Consider the following 17,901-nt stretch of genomic DNA (forward strand, 5'->3'; position numbering starts at 1 on the left):
GAAGAGAGTAGAAACTAGAGGTTACGTATGTAGCCCCAGTTTCTTTACCTTCGAAGTAATATATTCACTTATGGGATAACATCACCCCCTGGCGATGCACAGAGCACTACACACATGGACTCCCGCGACAATTCTATTGGATAGGGTCATGTTACGCGAAACCGGTACTCCGGAAGGGGTATAAAACCCCTCGCGTAACTGGGATACGCCCTCTAATAACTTCCCTCTGCCCGCCAAATGCGCACAGAAGGGGTATTAGGTGAATATATTACTTCGAAGGTAAAGAAACTGGGGTTACATACGTAACCTCTAGTTATCTTGTCCCTTCTTCGTAATATATTCACTTATGGGACACACAAACTCCCCTGGGGAGCTAAATCACACAACCCTACCCATCCGCACGCCCTCTGCCCCAGGTCCCGCCCCCAGGCGAGACCCCAGCCTCATGGGCGCCCCGGCCCACCGGGCCAGGATGCGGAGTAGGTACCAGAAGGAAAGGCCCTGACAAACCACACGGTCTGCCTCATTCAACTAATGGACAGACACCAGTCTACCCCATATTGACATGAGAACCAGGGCCTCTTCCCCCCCGGACCCAAGCCTAGCTGGTCGATCCATTTGGACAAAGTCGGCCTAGCCACCGCATTCCTCTGACCAGACCGGCCAAAAGAGACGAACAACTGTGACGACCCACCGCCGGCCGCCGTCTTCTGGCAGTAAAGCTTCAGCGCTCTTACTGGACAGAGACAGTGCAACCGCCTATCTTCCACCGACGCGAACGGCGGCGGATGGAAAGCCACCAGCTCAACCGGGGCCCTGGCCACCATGCCAGTCTTAGACACAAACGCCAAGTTGGGTTTAAGCAAAACCCTCTTGCCGTCGTCTGAGAACCACATGCATTCCGAGCGCATCCAGCACCACCGTCAGGTCCCACTTCGGGAACAGAGGCCTGTTAACCGGCCTGGCCCGCCTAGCACCGTTCATGAAACGGCGCACCAGCGGATGATGACCCACCGTCTTGCCATCGAACCCCTCGTGACAAGCGGAAATGGCCGCCAGGTACACCTTGATGGTAGAAAAAGCCAGATCCTGATTCAACCTGTCTTGCAGGAAAACAAGGATGCTGCCCACCGGTGCCTGGAAAGCCACCACTGACGGTGACTGTTCCAAGCACCAGGACACAAACATGTCCCACCTGACTTCATACGCCAATCTCGTGGAAACGGCCCTAGCCCCCTGTGTGGTAGCCACCACATCAGGAGGCAACCCCTGCGAACTCAGATTCGCCCTTTCACAGGTCCAGTTCCTGGGGGTTCTCATGGAACACCTCGTTCCCTCCCTGTCTCAGCAGGTCTCTGAACAGAGGGAGGGGCCACGGCTCGCTGTAAAGGAGGGGAGTAATCTCCGACCTCCACACGCCCCACGCCGGGGCCACCAGCAATACTGCTAGGCCCTGGAGCCTGACCCTCATCAGAGTTGGAGGGATCAGCTCTAGAGGTGGGAAAGCATACATTAGTACGTTCGGCCACTTGTGTGCTAAGGCGTCCACTCCCAAGGAGAGGTCCCTGTCCCCCATAGAGAAAAAGCGAGAACATTTTGCGTTCTCTCTGGATGCAAACAAGTCGACCTGAGCCCGGCCGAACCTGGCCCAAATCAGGTCCGCTACTTGTGGGTTGAGGGACCACTCCCCGTACCGAAGCCTGCCCCTGGACAGCAGGTCCGCCCCACTGTTCAGGAGGCCCGGTACATGAGAGGCGTGTATCAACGCTAGACGCGAGTCGCACCAAAGCGTCAGATCGTGCGCCAGCTTGTCCAACACACGGGAAGCCAAGCCTCCTTGTTTGTTGACATAACACATCGTTGTGGTGTTGTCCGTCCTGACCAGGACATGACACCCCAGGATGCGGCTCTCGAAATGCTTGAGAGCGAGGAAGACAGCCAGCAGCTCCAGGTAATTGATGTGGGCCTCCTTCAGATCGGAGTCCCACGTCCCCCTGGCCGAGAAGCCCTCGTGGACAGCTCCCCAATCTGAAAGGCTGGCGTCCGTGGTAATAACCTTCCGTGACACCACAGCGCCTATTCTGACCCCCTTGGACAGAAAGGGCGCTTGTGACCACGGTCGGAGTGCCTCCACGCACCGTGGTGACACTACCACCTTCCAAGAACCCATGGTGTGCGGGATTCCTAGAGCCCGCATCCACCTCTGAAAGGGTCTCATGTGGAGTCTGCCCAACCGAACCAGGTGTATGGCCGAAAACATGCATGTATGTTCTGTACGTGACTCGACGCCCCAGGCGAAGAGACCTTGCCAGAAAGCCGGCTATTCTGTCCTGAGACAGACAGCCATCAGTGGTCGAGTCCAGTGAGATCCCTATGAAGGTGGCCTGCTGGGATGGAATCAGAACGCTCTTCTGAGCGTTGATTGTGAACCCCAGGGATGTCAGGTGCACAATGGCCACCTCCGTGTGCCGCGCCACCTCCTCCCTCGAGCCTGTGGCCAGCAGCCAGTCGTCGATGTAAGTCGACAGACGGAGACCCTGCTGTCTCAGTGGAGCTATGGCCGCATCGGTGCATTTCACGAACACTCGGGGGCTCAGTGACATGCCAAACGGGAGCACCGTGTACTCGTACACTCTCCCTTCATAGCCAAGGCGCAGGAACTTTCGGTGCGGAGGGTAGATTGGGACGTGAAAATAGGCATCCTTGAGATCTATGCTCGTCCACCAATCCCCCTGTCGTATCGCGCGTAACATACGAAAGTTGAAGACCTTCAAAAATCTGTTGAGGCCCTTCAGAATAGGTCTCACCCCCCCCCCCTTTCTTTTTCACCAGGAAATATTCCGAATAGAACCCCATCCGGTTCTGATCCGGAGATAATTCTCTGATTACTCCCTTGCTCCGGAGAGACAAAACCTCCTCCCTCAGCGTCACGGCCGCTCGGCCCGACGCTCGAGAAAACAACACTTTGTCTGACATCGGAGGTTTGCTGGAGAATTGCAACCTGTAGCCCTTCCCAGGGGTTCGGTTTGCAAGCTTTCCATTGATTTATACAATGAGCGAGAGGATTCATGGGGTTGGTGGGGGCTGCTGACGTCACCTGCTCCATGGAGCGCGCGCCCGTTCCCATAGGAACCGGTGACGCCTCTGATCTGATCACAGGGATCGTAAAAGAGACGTCCACTAGGGGCAGCAGAGGTAGCGTCGGTCCGTTCGTTGGGCATGAGGAAGTCACGTGAACGAACACGGAAGCCTTCCGCGATGTCAACATCCGCCCTCCAGCTCTGCCTGTTAGCGTCAGCTGGGCTCGTGGGGCGGTGGGGGATACTGACGTCATCAACTCCGCGGAGACATAGGAACCGGAGACGCCGTCGCTCTGAGAGACGTGGCAGCGGAACCCATCTGCGATGTTGCCACCTGGAACGGACATTTCGCCAAACATGGGGAGTGTACATGGTGTAACACCGGGGCCCTCCGACATGTAAACTTCCGCCCTGCCTCGCCCGCCATCTTGGAAGGGCTGTGAGAGGCTCGAGCGGCCATTTTGATTTCCCCCCGTCCCACAGTGGCGCTTGGGCGCCGCCTGCCGGACGGGGGAAAAAACTGGCGTGACCCTGGTAGAGTTTTTTCGTTTACATGGGGCACTTGTTTTATACCTTGAAAGCAAGACATTTGAGACATTTGATTCATTGCAAAAGGTTGTACTACCTTCATTTGTTTCAATTTGTTCATTGTATGCATAGGATTTGTCCCAGCAGTGTTCAGAATGCCGTCCAGAGGGCAAACCGAGCACTGTGGGCTCATTAAAGAGTGATGATGACGGGGGTCCCCCCTGACTTCGGGGACCGATCCGCATCGTTCTTTGACACGTGAAATGCACGGTGGTGCCACTATGTTTTCATTCCCACTAACAATATTTCTACACGGAACACTAACACCACTTCTCCCAGAGAACATGGATCGTTTTGGTTATAAGCCCACTTGTTTCTATGATGAAAGAGTAAGTTAAAATGTGAATATCTTTCTGTGGTTTTGTCTGCTCCGCGGACGCTATTGTTAAATTAGTTTGGGTTTGTTTCGAGGGGGAAAGATCGACGGACATGTGAATCCCGCCCACTACATTTGATTGGGTAAAGCGCGGCCTGCTTCCTGATCTGAAGGCACGCCCACTTGTAGCCCAGTGCGTACATGTTATGACGAGCCTTCACGACAGATTCCAACGCAGAGCAGAATCTGTTCTTGAGAGATTAGCTCCGAGGCGATGCTCCTCTCACAGCTCGCGGCGAGGTCGAGCCACTTCATTCTCTCCAAGTCCGCGCAGAGAGACATGGCCCGGCCCGTCCACATCACGCCGTTGCAGGTACAGAGGATGGAGAGCTGCATCAGGCGGTAGAGCTCCTTCGCGTCTCCGACCCACTCGCGGTGGAGCTCCTTCGCGCTCTTGGTCCCCACAGGTTTGGCCATCAGCTCCTCGAGCTTCACGTTGGCCGACCCCTGGAGTAGAAACACGGCGTTGAAGGCCTTGGCTGCCAGCCCGAGGCCTTGTAGAGCCCATTCAAGGCCGCGGTGTTGGCCCTCCTGGCGTTGTCTGCGAAGACGGGCCTGGCCTCCGAGGACCGCGCTACGGAGCCTTTCCTGCCGTCCTTGATGCCCCTGGCCAGGACTGGGTCCATTGGGGGGAGGGTGGCGATCCCCAGGTCTGTTGCGGAGATGATCTCCACCACAAAGCCTGGCTTGGTGGGCTCTTTCTTCTCCGTCCACGAGAACTGCAGGGCCTCCCTGATGCCGCTGGCCTCGGGGAGCAGCTTCGACTCAACCTGCTGGGGAGGGAGGGGTGCCAGTCCCTGGAAACCTGGAACCGGGGCTCCACCGGACACCTTCAGGGTCTCCATCGGCTGTTCAAGGCCGCACCTGTCGATGGCTCGTTTGAAGATGCATGCGTCTGCATGCGTCTGCATGTCCTGAGACTGTGATGCGTGTTGATGTGGTGTGGGACACGTACAGAACGGACAGTCTCAAGGAAGGAAACAGGCTTGGTCGTGGCATCGACATACCACTCCATGTGACTGAACAGACATCCGTGCCACGAAACTGGAGCAGCTTCCTTCGAGTAGATTCCTTTTTTTTTTTAATATATTTTTTATTTATTTCATTTTTAAAGACAATACAGTGTTAGACAATACAAAAAACACCACGAAAAATTACAACAAAATAAAATATTACAATAACCAAAACAAAAAACAAAAAAACAAACAAAACACATTGCTAGGTTTGCCGATGCAGCTGTCTTTCTAAGCACCCTCCAGGGTCTAGTTCTTACATCAGCCCATCTGAGAATATGAATGGAGTCCATATTTTATCATAGATGTCCAACTTTCCTTTAATTTTGTAGTGTAAGTAATCTAGAGGTATATAACTTGATATTTCTGTCTTCCATTGGGCTAGTGTTGGGGGGGAAGGGGCTTTCCAATTTACAGCAATATCTTTTTTGGCAGCGATGAATGCAAGGTTGCTCAATTTTCTTTGGTAACTGTCACCATGTTTGAAATTACCGATCAAGCAGAGGCGAGGGGAGGGCATCAGCCTAAGGTCAAGACAAGAGGACATAAAGGAACATATATCTTCCCAGAACGGGACAAGTCTATGGCAGGACCATAACATATGTAAAAAATTACCTTTTTTTTTCTTACATCTCCAGCATAGAAAGGACATTTCTGGATGCATAGCGTTCAATTTCACTGCAGTATAATATGTTCTATGTGCGATCTTAAATTGCAAAAGTTTATGTCTCCAATTATATGATTCGGAATGTATGCTTGACCATATCTGTACCCACTCTTCCTCACTGATGCCCTCTCTCACATCTGTCTCCCATTTTGTTTTTGTAGCCAAAGTATTAGCTGGAAAAGCCTCTATCAGCCCATGGTATAATTTAGACAATAATTTTACTGGTTTTTCAGTTTTTCTCAGGATCCTCTCCATTGTAGAGGGTTCTGGTTCGTCAAGTGTATGTTGTGTGGACTGAATAAAACTTCTTAGTTGTAAAAAACAAAAAAAATGTGAATTAGTTATACCAAATTTTTCTTGGATTTCTCTAAAAGAAAGCAAAATTCAGTTTTTGTATAAATTTATAAAAGTTGAAATACCTTTGTCCACCAGTTGCTTAAATATACTACCATTGAAGATAAAAGGTAATGTGGGGTTTTTCCAAATGGGAGCATAGGGTGACAGAGGTCTTCTCCAGTTCAAAAACTTATGGACAGAATCCCATATGTTCACAGAGTGGAGTATACATGGGTTATTTGTTATTTTCTTTAGATTTTTCATTCCACAATACAAAGCATAATTTAAATCCAGCGGTAACATATCATGATTTTCTATTCTGACCCATGCACATGGTTCACTAAACCATTGTTTTAATGGCTTTAGTTGTGCTGCCCAATAATACAATTTCATATTTGGAACCCCGAGCCCACCCAACTCCAAAGGGAGGTACAATACATTTAAACGAACTCTAGAAACTTTACCACTCCAAATAAAAGACGAAAATAAAGATTGGATTGTCTTAAACACATATTCTTTACCCCCAAATACTTTATATGGTTCTGAGTCCATTTCCACTGAAACCGGTTCTGTAAGGAACTACTATCAAAATTGGAAATGGGCATTATTTCCGTCTTTTCCCAGTTAACTTTGAAGCCAGATACTATTCCATAATTTTCTAACAATTCTAATAAAGCTGGTAATGATTGTTCTGGTTTCGATATATATAATAGGATATCATCTGCGTATGAAGACATGACGTGGTGTTCTGCTCCAATACGTATTCCTACTATCCTGTTGTGAGACCTGATCTTAATTGCTAATGGTTCGACAGCGAGCGCATATAGGTAGCCCGAAATCGGACACCCTTGTCTTGTTCCTCTTCCTAGATAGAATGGTTCAGAAATCTGACTGTTGGTCTTTACAGATGCCCTCGGTGACTGATAAAGTAATTTAATCCAAGATATAAAAACTGGGCCAAAATTAAAATATTTTAATACCTCTACTAAGTACCTCCACTCTACTCTATCATAGGCTTTTTCTGCGTCTATCGATACTACCACCATGGGCGATTTATCCTTACGAGTATGAGATATCACGTTACAAAATCTTCGAATATTATCTGATGAAAATCTACCTCTCATAAAACCTGTCTGATCCGGATGGATAAGACTTTGTATGACTGTTTCCAGACGTATAGCCAACATCAAAGTGATTATCTTATAGTCAACATTTAGTAATGACACAGATCTCATAGATGAACAAAGGAGTGGATCTTTATCCTTTAAAAAAAAAAGAGTAATAATAGCTAGCTTCAGAGACTCAGGTAATTCGTTTTTTTTTAACGCTGTTCCTATCATATTCAAGAGTGGATTCAGGATCTTTGTCTGAAAGCATCTGTAAAACTCAACAGGCAAACCGTCACTTCCGGGAGATTTTCCATTTTTTTATTTATCAATTGCTTTTGTAATCTCAGCCTGAGAAATATTTTTATCTAATTCTGTCTTTTCTATTGTGGATATAGTAGGGGAAACCATTCCATCCAGGAAGCACTGTATGTCCTCCACAGAACCATTATTTTCAGACCTATAGAGTTCTTGATAGAAAGATCTAAATGTTCCATTTATAATCAAAGGATCTCTTGTAATGCTTCCATCGGGGCAGGTTATACTATAAATAGCTCTTTCCTCCTCTGCTTTTTTAATTTGCCATGCAAGTAATTTGCCTGCACTTTCCCCATGTTCGACATGGTTCTGTTTGGCTTTTAAAATAGATATTTCAGCTGCTGTAGTGTCTAAAGTACAACATTTTAATTTTGCTTGATTTAATTGTTGTAGGGTGGCTTCATTACTATGTCTTATTTCCAATTCTTTAATTTTCTTTTTTAAGGAGGAGTAAGAAATGGTACAGCCCCGACAAAAAGCCTTAAAAGTTTCCCAGATTAATATGGGACAAGTGTCCTGTATCTGGTTAGCTTCCATAAAAATATCTATTTGATTATTCATGAATTCTATAAAATTTGTATCTGTTAGTAATGTAATATTGAAACGCCATGTTCTAGTTGGTTTTATTGCAGTATTGAGTTGAATATTAATCAGCAAGGGAGAATGGTCAGATATAATTCTAGGTAGATACTTACATTCTGAAGTGCAATTTATAAGAGTGTTACTTATCATAAAAAAATCGATTCTTGAGTATGAATCATGTACTTGGGAATAATACGAATATTCTTTCTTGGTAGGGTATAATGTTCTCCATATTTCGCATAAACCTATATCTTTTAAATTCTCACTTAGCACTTTGGACACGTTGGAGACAGGATGTCTCCGACAGGATGTTGTATCAAACTGATGAAAAATACAGTTAAAGTCCCCACCCCAAATAATAGGTTCTCGATAAGAAGACAGTTTCAAGGTCAAATCATTTATAAATTTGGGGTCGTCATAATTAGGACAGTAACAATTTAGGAGAACAATTTCTACATAATCGAGAAAGCCTTTAACCAAAATATAACGACCACATGGGTCAATCACACTTTCTACTAATTGAAAGTTTACCCCTTTTTTCATTAAGATTGCTACCCCTCTGGATCTAGAATTGAAAGTAGAGGAAAAAAACATCCCTTCCCATTTGCGCTTGAATTTGTTGCTCTCGGTTATTGAAAGATGTGTCTCCTACAAAAACAAAATATCTATTTTATGTTCTTTTGCATGTGATAAAACACGATTTCTTTTTACTTGCTGATTAATCCCTCGAACATTCCATGTTGCAAATTTAATATTCGCCATTAAATCGTTTTAATCCTGCCAGGATCGAATGGTGAACATGATGGCACTTTACAAGGAATGGCCGAAAAAAAAAGGGAATTCTTAAATGTAACAAAATCTCTTCTAGAAGCTACATATTTTAAGAGAGACAGGACTCTGGATGTGGTTAGTTTTAGCAAACTGCAGTTGGGCCTAGCAAAACACATAACATGTACCCACCCACCCCCATCCCTTTAACCCTTTTAATATTTCCTGCATGAAAAAGAAAACACCTGTACCTCTGTACAGGTGGGAGCTATACTGTGCCCGTGGCCTTTCATAATTAAAGGGCAAGACCACTTTGGTAGAGGTTTGGGTTGTGTAGTTTCAGTGCCATGATGTAACTCCAAAGGTGGACAAGAAATGAAAAATAATTGCTCCAGTAATCAGAAATTGATAATTCAAAATATGCTCCTCATTGACTTACATTGTACACTGAAACAGCTCTCAAAGTCACTCTTTTAGCCCGTAAACGAACACAAACGAAGCTGATTCAGACAATATAGAACATCACCAAACCCAGTACTGTTTATTTTTTTGATAAAAATTTTAACTTCCTGATGATTTTACTATTTGAAGATCCGGATCCGGATCCGCCGATCCAGTCCGGGTTTTCTTTCTAATAAAAATGGCAAAATCAACAGTAAGTTAACATTTTTATAAAAAAAAAAAACAGTACTGGGTTTGATGATGTTCTATATTGTCTGAATCAACTTTGTTTACGTTCGTTTACATGCTAAAAGGGCGACTTTGAGAGCTGTTTTACTGTACAATGTAAGTCAATGGGGAGCATATTTTGAATGATCAATTTCTAATCAATGGAGCAATTATTTTTTATTTCTTGTCCACCTTTGGAGTTACATCATGGCAAGGTAAATACACAACCCAAACCTCTACCAAAGTGGTCTTACCCTTTAAGTCATTTTTTTACTTTTACCTTAAACTTGTAATCCTCAGGTAATAATAAGAATGGTGGTACAGATTCGATAATAGCTAACATAATAATGGCAACAAAAAAAAGAAAGAAAAAAAAAGTATATATGAACATAATGATAATAATTAAAAAAAAAACGAAATCGCTCAGAGTTTATACATATATATGCATATTCATATATACATGCATAAACAACCAGCTTCATTGATAGACCCAAAGCAAAACAAAATATCAATCACAACGTCTTCATCTGTTCGTGTACATATTCTGATTTTATCATAATGTTTATTTGACCTACAGTAATTTGATGTCACCAAACTGAATAGGTCTATTATGCCTTATATCAAAACTAAATAATGTTAATAATAATTTAAATAATAAAAAACATATATCTATACACATGCAAAAAATAATAATCCTGGCTTCATTTAGCAAAACAAAAGGAGAACCAAAATATAAATCACATATTTCCTTATCTGTTCTTCCTCCTCCGATTTTATCTATTTAAATTTAAATCAGGTTGTTAGGCTTCTGCAAAACGAAACGAAAAGTCATGCCTTCTTACTATGCAAAATAAATTACAGAGTGGTTGAGGGAGGGAGAGAGGGAGATCTATAGGGTCGAGGGAGGGGAGGGGGAAAAATACAACAAACAGAATGCTTTTCTTTTCAATGAGTACCTCTTATAGACCTATGTGTAAATATTCTCAATTTAAATCAGTTTGTTAGGCTTCTGTAAAAAAAACGAAACGAAAAAAAGAAAGAGAAAACAGTAGAATATAAAATAGGGAAAACACTCCTATCAAAGTTCTAAAGCCCAGTATATCTAAATTAATTGTAATAAAAAGAAGGTTAAAAAAACTCTTCACAGTGAATAATTACAAATAATACAAAAGAAGAAAAAAATATTTTACACTAGGCCTATGTAGTATTTTAAGTTCACAGGTCTCATAGTAAAATCCTCCGCTAAAAGTCTTTTCCATCAAAGGGGGTTGCAAAAATAAAAAAATAAAAAAATAATGTTTACCATCAAAGTCATTATTGATCAAAAAGGGTCATCCTTTTTTTCCCCTTCTCTCTCCCCTTCCCACCCACCCCACCGCCCTCTGTTCCCCTCCTCCCTTTCTTAAATCGAATAGTAGGGAAAAAATGTCTGATTTAATCACCAGGTCTACTTGACATACATTATTAGTAGGCTATGATGTAAATAGAAACGAAAATGCCCAAGACTAAATATGCCTATAATGCCTTACATCATGCCTTCTTACTACGCAAAATAAATTACAGAGTGGTTGAGGGAGGGAGAGAGGGAGGGAGAGAGGGAGGTCTATAGGGTCGAGGGAGGGGAGGGGGAAGAAACCCCAAAAACAGAACAGAATCAGTTTGTTAGGCTCCTGTAAAAAACGGAAAAAAGAGAAAAAAGAGAAAAAACACTCCTGTCAAAGTTCTAAAGTTCTAAGTAGATCCTTCGAGTAGATTCCAACAAAAAGACATTATTCAGCTGCTCTAGAAACAATGGTTGTTCCAGATGGGAAAACACTTCTCACAACCTATGAAGGTGATCTTGACACATTCTTTGAACACGAGTGCCATGCTAATGTTGCTACATGCCTGACACGCCTACCAGCGGGGGTACAGAAGTGTCGTCATTCATGCAACGGACACAGATGTGGTTGTGTTGGCTATCGCAATGGCAAGTGTCATGAATGGTTGTGAACTGTGGTTGGCATTTGGACATGGGAAAAAGTGTAGGTACATTGCTGCACACACCATTGCCACTCACATTGGCCCTGAACGCTCCTGGGGACTTTTGTTCATGCACGCTGTTTCCGGATGCGATATTGTTTCTGCCATACCTGGGATCGACAAAAAGACTGTGTTGGACATATTTAATTTAATGCCAAACTTGGGGAAAGTCTTCTATCATCTCTCACACGCACCGGCAGAAGTAACAAATGAGGATATGGATGAAATAGAGAGGTTCTTTGTTGTCCTGTACAGAAGAACTTATCCTCTGAAGAAAGTGAACGAGGCACGCAAGCAGCTATTTGCTCATGAAAATCGCAAAGTGGAAAATATTCCACCGACAAAGGAGGCACTTCGTCAACGTGTGAAGAGAGCAGTCTTTCAAGCTGGTCACATCTGGGGACAGTCCCAAATTGCCAACCCAGAGATTCCTTCACCTGTAGATTGGGGATGGGTGAAAAGTTAGGACGATGGCTGGTGTCCATTTTGGACGTAGATGGCAGAGGCGTTAAAAGGGTGTTGAGAGCTGATCAAATGCATGTGTACCAAGCAGCCATCAGGATACAAAAAACATAACATAAATACACAATACATAGACAGATCACACAATACATTGACAGTGCTACACAGCTCCTCTCTTACAGAGTGAAAACTAGAAAAGGCTACCAGTCATGATTCAAGTCACGAGGCATCACATTACATCTTATGCACAGAACTGAGATGGGGCCTGTTTGTTCAGGAGTCCTATACTTGTAGGGACAAATGATCTTGAATCCCTAGCCTGCAACATTGGCACTGTGTACCATGTGATGTAAAAGGTGGTATTGACTGTATAACGGGTGCGTTCTATCCCTAGCAATTGCTTTCCCCTTTCTTAAGCACCCGGGTCTCATACATTGCTGCCATACTCTCAAGTCGTACCCCAGCTATCTTGCTGGATACATTGATGATTTTATGGAGTTAGTTCTTATTAACCAATGATAATGAGCCATACCAGGAAACAAAACAGAAAGTCAATGCACTCTCCACAAAGGATCGATGGAAGAGTACCATTAAACTTTTTTCCACGTTATACTGTCTCAGTCTGCGCATAACATGCAACCTCTGCTGACCTTTCTTATAGATGGCATCAGTGTTGGAATTCCATGTCAGCTTGGAATCAATCGTTGTACCCAAATACTTGTATTCCTCCACAGTCGCCACCCCATCCCCATCAATAACTATTTGCTGGTGTACTGTACATCATGAGTACTGTAGGAGCCAAATGAGGATTGTATTTGTGCACTGGATAGGATTATTGATGTGATTGACAAAGGCACCGCATTGGCACATTGTTGATGGGTGTGTCTCTGTGGGTGGGCCTCAGAAACTATAAATAGTGGCTCTCACCTGCTCACCTTCATGAGTTGGTTTGCCCATTGGAGGCAGGGTGAGCTGGGAGAGCTATATTTTTGTTGACCGCATCTGTATTATTGGTTACTGCTCACTGTTTAATTTATTCTATTTCTTGGCACATATTTATTACATTTATTTATTGTAACTTGTAATGATTGGTGCACTGAACTTCAAAGTAAAACATTTTAAACTTGAGCATTCGTTTGGAATTGAATCTTTTAATGCGCGTCATACAGTTTTAAATCTCCCAGGCTTAGCCTGCCGGCTGATCATTTATTGGGAATGTTATCAGCCGCATCATAGTCAACAAAATGGTAGCTGAAGCGCAGATCCACGGAAAGACGTTGAACTCCTGGCTTCTTGCAGCGCTTCAAACCAGGAAATTGGAATGCGCATGGACGCGCAGTGCACCGGCAGCGTAAGGTTGCATTCATTCATTATTTTGACTCATTCATGCCCAGTCTACGTTACCCGCACGCATAGCCTTAACACAGCTGCTGTTCACACACACACACACACACACACACACACACAGCCTTTATTGTTCCCCGTAGGCAAAGCTGCTTTAGTCTATAGCTCCGGTTATAGGCTATTGGTTTGTTATTTTCTTGTGCATGAACGGGTTCGGCCCGCATTCTATGGCCCGTCAATTGGGTTGGCCCAGGATTGCCGTCTCAGAACTGAGATATCTAGGCATGTAAATACCTATCGTTCCATGCTGAAGACATAGGGTTGAATTGGATAGCTTAGATTTATTTAGGCAGTTTAGTGGGGAACAATAGGCCTAGGCGATTTTACTTAAGTTTTCTGTCGATTGAACACTGAATTACATTTACATTTTTACACACGCATACTAGGGCTGTGTTGTTTTTTATTTGGGTGTGAATGGGTTTTGTATTTCCTTTTGTTTGTTCATTTAATGCACCATGGAGTTACATTCTAATGTCAGTGCAAATGAACAGGAAAAACAAACTAAGCTCATTGGCAAAGCATTTGTAAATAAAATTGAATATTTGCAAACAGAACGAAAAGCTAAGGTTAACAAAATTGAAGGTGTTGTAAAAGTAATTAATGAGCTTATGCAAAGTTCTGATAATGCTCAAACAGTACAATCTCATCTTCACAATGTATCTGCACTGTATGATGAAGCAAGTCAGCCTCATGGCTCAGTCATTCCATTGTTTCCTCTAGAGGAACAAGAAAGACAAAATATTTGGTTTTCAAACACACATAAACGCATAGTTGAATTCATTGAAAATGCAAATAAATGGCTTTCAGACATTAATGGCCAAGTTACTTCTACTTCATCTAAGCCACACCCACCTCATGTTGAAGCGCCTAATGCAGTGAATAATTATTATGTTATTTGTGTTTCAGAACATCCTCAGGATGAGGTGGGAATCTCTGTTGTAGATGATGTTAACCCAGATGACAGTATTTCTAATATTGCAGTTGAAGCCGGGTGTAGGTCTACTGCCTCATCTACTCGCAGAAGCAGACATGGCAGCCCTCCTTGCTCGTCAGGGGCTACTTAAAGAGATACATGCTCTGGAAGAGCAAGAGGCGCAGGTCAGAAAGAAAAGAGAGCAGTTGGATTTGGAAATGGAGATAGCAGCATCAGCAGCTAAAATACAAGTCTTGAAAGTCTCCGGCACCTCTCGGGTGTCTGGTTCTGTAGCCAGTGGGGCAGGTGGCATGAATACATTGAATGTTAATGCTGAGACGTTTGTTCCTGCTGTGTCAGTGGGGCAGCCAGTAGGTCAGCCATCTCAGTATACTTCGACAGGTGAACAGCAGCCACATAACACTCAAGCACATCCTCAGTCGCAGTCATACCAACCTGCACTTTTAGCGCAAGGCAGTGCCGATTATGGTCAGCTGATATCTATCTTGGAGAAACAAAACCAGATCACTTCTTTGCTGGCTGAACAACAGTCACTGTTCTTTCTTCCACGACGTGACATTCAGATCTTTGACGGTGATCCTTTGGAGTACCAAAACTTCATGAGAGCCTTTGAGCATTGCATCGAAGAGAAGACTCGCAGTGCTAAGGTTTGCATATACTATCTCGAGCAATATACTAAAGGGCAGCCTAGAGACATGGTTCGAAGCTGTCAGTTCATGTCACCTGAAAGTGGCTATGCCAGAGCCAAATCCTTGCTGCAAGAATACTTTGGCAACCCGCTGAAGATCACCTCTGCTTATATGGACAAGGTCTTCTTGTGGCCAGCACTAAAGTCAGAGGACGTCGAAGCTCTTCAGTCATACAGCCTTTTGCTGCGGGCATGTTGCAATGCTCTGGGAGAGTTTAAGTCTACACACGAGCTGGATGTCCCTGCTAACATGCAGACAGTTGTTAGGAAGTTGCCTTATAAGCTCAGGGATAAGTGGAGAGATGTCGCTTACAGTTTGCAGGAAAGGTTCCATCGCAGGGCCACCTTTTGCGAGATTGTAGAGTTTATTGAAGGGCAGGTGAAAATAGCAAGTGACCCACTGTTTGGGGATCTACAGGATTCTTCCCCTGCAGTACCGAGGAAGGAAGTGAGGCCTGCTAAACCTCAGTACTTTTCTGAAGCAAACGGAAGTAGCTTTGCGACTACTGTCGCTACAGTCGACACGAACATTGACGCTGGATTGAAGAGAGAACATGGCTCATCTGTTGCTTGCTTGCTTTGTGGAGCTGGGCATTCCTTGGACATGTGCCGTCTATTGGAAAGGAAGACGCACACTGAGAAGATGTCCTTCTTGAGAGAGAAAGGGGTGTGCTTTGGCTGTATGTGCATTGGGCACAGAAGCAGGGACTGCCACGAACGCCTTGTGTGCAAAGTGTGCAGTATGAGACATCCCACCATGTTGCATGTCTATTCTACAGACGAGGAAGGTGCAATGCAAGCTCAAGGAGAAGCAGGGGCAGCAGATAGGAACACTTTGATCTCGGTGCAGTCCAGTGGTCTTACTGGGGCCGGAGAGAGTGAATGCACACTTGCCATACTTCCGGTTCGGAAGTCCAAGAAAGGTCATAAAACAGTAGTCACCTACGCTTTTCTTGATCCAGGGAGCTCTGCTTCATTCTGCACCGAAGGGCTCATGAACCGGCTGAACCTCTCAGGAAGACGGTCTGATATTCTCCTAAGGACAATGGGTCAGGAGAAGGTGGTCGGTAGTCACATTGTGATGGATTTGGAGGTAGCAGGCCTGGACACAGATTGGTTCTGTGAGCTACCTGAAATGTTCACTCAGAAGTGTATGCCTGTCCACCATGGTAACATCCCTAGGCAGGACGATCTGCAGAAATGGCCGCACCTTGAACACATCAAGATGACAGCGATCGACTCAAGGGTGGATCTTCTTATTGGAACCAACGTTCCCAAGGCTTTGGAGCCGTGGGAGGTGGTCAGAAGTGTGGATGGCGGTCCGTATGCGGTCAGAACAATGTTGGGTTGGACCGTGAATGGCCCCTTGAGAGGAGACTGCACAGCTGACACCGCTTGTGTGAGTCATGACGTCACCGTCAACCGGATTTCGGTCGCAGGACTTGACCAGCTGTGGGAGCAGCAGATGAAGGCAGACGTCCCTGAAAGCACTCATGATGGAGAAGATACTGCATAGAGTCCGTCAACAGTTCTGTGCAGTTGGTTGATGTCAGGATGCAGAACAACAGGAAGGTTGCTGAACGTCCCATGGGATTCCTTGCACCTGTGGTGCTAAATGCCAAGACAAGCCTTCACTGCCCGTACAGAAGTCAGCTGGGCTGGAGTGATGCTTTAACAGTCGGTGCTGTCCAGGAGTGTGCAGTCTGGCTGAAGGAACTTCATGAGGCCCACTGTTCTTTTGTATGGGGTGGTAAGGCACGTGTGGCTCCAGTGAAATCCATCACAAGTTCTTGCATTGAGTTGACAGCTGCGGTGGTGGAGATGACTTCCGGAGGGGCCAGGGTGGAATCTTGCTTGAGGTCTGATACTTGGGTGTCAGGACCTACGTTCTTGGATGAGCCTGAAATGGAGTGGCCAGCACAACCTGATCCTTCTGGAAATGTCTCAGAAGATGTGTCTGTGAGTGCAGTTCAGGCCGATGAGCAGGCAGACTTGGACATGCCGTTCGTCAGTCACATCCCGTCTTGGTTCTGGTTGAGAAAGATGGTTGGTTGGCGTCTCAGGTTCAAGAGGTCGATGGCTCTGGCTCGGAATAGGAGGCTTATTGTTCAGCCGGGTCTGGATGAAGAGAGGCTGCACGAGGACACACAGACCTCCGTAGCTTCAGAAAGCAGAGGGGTCATGAAGTCTCACTTGGAGTACGCCCGCTCCGTGAATCCCTTGTCGCTTGGAGCTCTTAAGCTCTTTGAACTTTTATCTCTCTCTCCTCGCTCCTTTATTTCTCTTCTTTGCAGACGGAGGGGAGAATATGGATGAAGATTCTATTGACCGACTATTATGCATATGAATGAATTGCATAGATTTTTCTATTTTTTGAATGATGAAATGTCGCTAAGGTTAATTGTCTCCTGCATACTAATAAGTGTGTAATTAATGCCCAGGCATAATTAGGGGCCGGAATGTAGGAGCCAAATGAGGATTGTATTTGTGCACTGGATAGGATTATTGATGTGATTGACAAAGGCACCGCATTGGCACATTGTTGATGGGTGTGTCTCTGTGGGTGGGCCTCAGCAACTATAAATAGTGGCTCTCACCTGCTCACCTTCATGAGTTGGTTTGCCCATTGGAGGCAGGGTGAGCTGGGAGAGCTATATTTTTGTTGACCGCATCTGTATTATTGGTTACTGCTCACTGTTTAATTTATTCTATTTCTTGGCACATATTTATTACATTTATTTATTGTAACTTGTAATGATTGGTGCACTGAACTTCAAAGTAAAACATTTTAAACTTGAGCATTCGTTTGGAATTGAATCTTTTAATGCGCGTCATACAGTTTTAAATCTCCCAGGCTTAGCCTGCCGGCTGATCATTTATTGGGAATG

Source organism: Gymnoscopelus braueri, assembly GCF_963280865.1.
Source record: "Gymnoscopelus braueri genome assembly, chromosome: 15".
In the NCBI taxonomy this organism is placed as follows: domain Eukaryota; kingdom Metazoa; phylum Chordata; class Actinopteri; order Myctophiformes; family Myctophidae; genus Gymnoscopelus; species Gymnoscopelus braueri.